At 34.2% G+C, this 3107-nt stretch overlaps 1 pseudogene; it reads right to left on the bottom strand.

Moving 5' to 3' along the window:
• Positions 1 to 2548: 2548 nt before the first annotated feature.
• On the bottom strand, positions 2549 to 2598 carry LOC139082130 (U7 small nuclear RNA; annotated as a pseudogene).
• Positions 2599 to 3107: the final 509 nt, after the last annotated feature.

Genomic DNA, 3107 nt, shown 5'->3' with positions numbered 1-3107 from the left:
CAAAAGCAACTTTTAACCTCATTAGAGCTAAATTGTGTGCCTTTACTATAAGTATTAAACAGCAAGAAGTGTAATTTCTAGAAAAATAAAATCTTTTTTTTTTTTTTTTGAGGAAGATTAGCCCTGAGCTAACTACTGCCAATCCTCCTCTTTTTTGCTGAGGAAGACTGGCCCTGAGCTAACATCCATGCCCATCTTCCTCTACTTTATAAGTGGGACGCCTACCACAGCATGGCTTTTCCCAAGCGGTGCCATGTCCGCACCCGGGATCCGAACCAGCAAACCCCGGGCCGTCAAGAAGCAGAACGCGCGAACTTAACCGCTGGACCACCAGGCCGGCCCCCAAATAAAATCTTCAAGAAGTTTCAAAACATTAAATGGTCTTCTCACATTGCATTATGTATAATTTATCTTCCAGGAAGGAACACACAAATCTTAGTGTGACTTAGTTAGGAATATTGTCACAGTTTATTAATCCCTGTGTTCCTGTGAGAAAGAATAAAAAATAACCTGGTGATGCCAAAGGATCTCTTAGAGTCTCTGATAACACTCTATTATTAGTTCTAATAGTTTTAAAGTTTAATTTTCTTGGTAGACAATAATGCCATCAAGAAATAAAAATAGTTTGGTCATTCCTTTTCAATATTTAGACCTTATAAATGTAATGTAATATGTTAAATCAAATAGATCATTGGAGAAAAACCATGCGACCATCTGATTGGATAAAGAGAAAAACATTTGATAACATTTATTATTCACTCCATGAAATTTTACTGAATATAGGATTTTAGATTAGCAGTTATTTTTCACTACCTCCTGCCTGTCCTTGTTTGCTCTCCGTCTAACTGAGGATTCTTTGAGTATAATGCCTTTTTTCCCCTCTGGCTTCTTTTAAAATCTTAAGTTCTTGCTCTTCTGCAGTTACACTATGTTTCCAGGTATAGATTTATTTTGGGGTGTCTTTCATTACTTCTGGAAAATTCTCAGCCATTATCTCTGCCCCATATCTCTTTCTCTCCTTTTCAACTGGAACTCTTATTAGATGTGTGGTAGACCTGCTCACACTAAGGTCCATGTTATGTAAACTTTCCACCTCTTTGTATCTCTGCATTCTGAACAATTTCTTCATATCTACCATCACACTAATTCTCTTTTCAACTCTTTCTTAATATATTGTTAAATCTATTCATTGAGTTTTATATTTTACTATGTTTTTCATTTCTAGAAGTTTTGTTTAATTCTCTTACAAATATTCTAGTTTATATTTTATAGTTTCTTATTCTCTGAAGACATTTTAAGCTTGTTTTTCAGTTTTGAAAACAGAAGAAGCATAGTAATTTTATTATCTGTCACTGAAAAATTCCAATATCTAAATTCAATGTAGATTTATTTCTGCAGTTTGTTCTTTCTGCTGGTTTTGTTCTTGGTGACTTGTTTCCCTATGGCACTTGGTTACTTTTGACTATGAGCTACTTTTTGTTTTCCCTTGGAAAAGTATTTTTGAGGATTTCTAGAGGCCTAAAGTGAAGATAGTTTTGCCGCTGCCTGGTGCCTAAAAACACTACCAGTTCAGAAACACCTTAAATTCACAGCTTAGGGGTTTTGGACCACCTTGGTGATGTAAATATGGTAGGCAAGCTCCTGAAGCATTCATCTGGTTAAAACTTCTCAGGGATGGTTTTCATTTCCCATTCCGACTCTGCTTAGAGCCAAGGCAACTCTCCTTGCAGAAGTGGGGCAGGTTAACTTCCAGCTCATCTTTAGACTGCGGGCATATCCCTTTGGTTTCCTGGTTTTATAGAGAAAGTCTCCTTTCAGATTTTCACCTTGGGTAAACCCTGGGCTTCGATTTCTGTTGTCTATGCATGACAAGGCCATTAAGGTGAAAGTTTACCTGGTTTAGCAAATGTTCTTAGGTCAAAACCAGTTTAAGTGCTCTGCCAGCATCACTGGGGTCCCTTTTCTATTTAGATTTTGGCCTCAAAATTCCTTACTATCTCATCAGACCTTGTTGCTTTGAAGAACTTGTTTTATGTGCTATCCATCATTTTAAGTTGTTCTTCCCTCCAGCTGGGAGGGTTGGTCTGAATAATGTAGCCTGCCATATTATTGGCAATGGAGGTCTTCTTTTATAATTAAAAAAATTATATTCAACCTGTGTTTCTATCCCCTTTCTCATCCCTAATATATTTATGGCTGTCGGTGTGTGTGTTTCTTAGTTAGAAATTCCCAGGGTATTTTTGTGTTATTTTTCCTCCAAAGGCACAACTCTTGGTCCACTTATAACTCTGATAGTTTTTATTTCATAATTCTTTAATTTCTGCTTTAAAAAATATTTAAATAATAAATTCATTTTTGAGTTCACCTTTGGATGTATCCCATTAGTTTTATTATTTTACATTCCCTTTGTCTAAAGGATCTATAATTGTCGTTTTTATTTCCTTTTTGTTCTAAGACTTATTTGGAATAATTTCCCTCCTCAGTTTCCAAATGATTGGTTTTTTCCCTCATGTTTGATCATTTATTATTATACTTAGTTTTTTTTTCTGGGGGTGGGGGAAAACCTGCTAGACAAATTCTAAAAGAGCTGTAACACATTTATTATTAATTTCTATCTCATTTTATTATTTTTTAGAGAATACGGCCTGTTCAGTTTCATATTTTGACAAAATTTACTGAGTTTTCTATAGCCTAAAATATTTACCAATTTTAACATATATTTTACAGATCCTTGTCAAAAAGAAGTAATCATACATAAGGTTAACATTCAAGAGACACATAAACATAGATAAATAGATATTAATCTTTAAAATTATAGTGATATGAAGGTTGTTTTTTTCCTACTTGATTTGTCAGGTCATTAATTCAAATGCAATAGGTATAAAATAAGAATCTTTCTTAGGGGTAATATGTCTAAGCCTATTCTTTTCTAAATTGAAGACAGTTTCCTTCAGATTACTTTAAAATGCTTAATATTTTCACTAACTAATGATACTTAAAAGAGCAAAGCATGTAGTTAGTATTTGTAACAAGATTATTTTCTCTCACTGTCAAATTTTTACAGCCTGTACCTCTTTCAACACTGAACACATATCAGCTATGGTCTT

Source organism: Equus przewalskii, chromosome 2 (assembly GCF_037783145.1).
Source record: "Equus przewalskii isolate Varuska chromosome 2, EquPr2, whole genome shotgun sequence".
Classification (NCBI taxonomy): Eukaryota; Metazoa; Chordata; class Mammalia; order Perissodactyla; family Equidae; genus Equus; species Equus przewalskii.
Note: the sequence above shows the minus strand (reverse complement) of the source record. Positions and strands in the feature narration are given on the sequence as shown.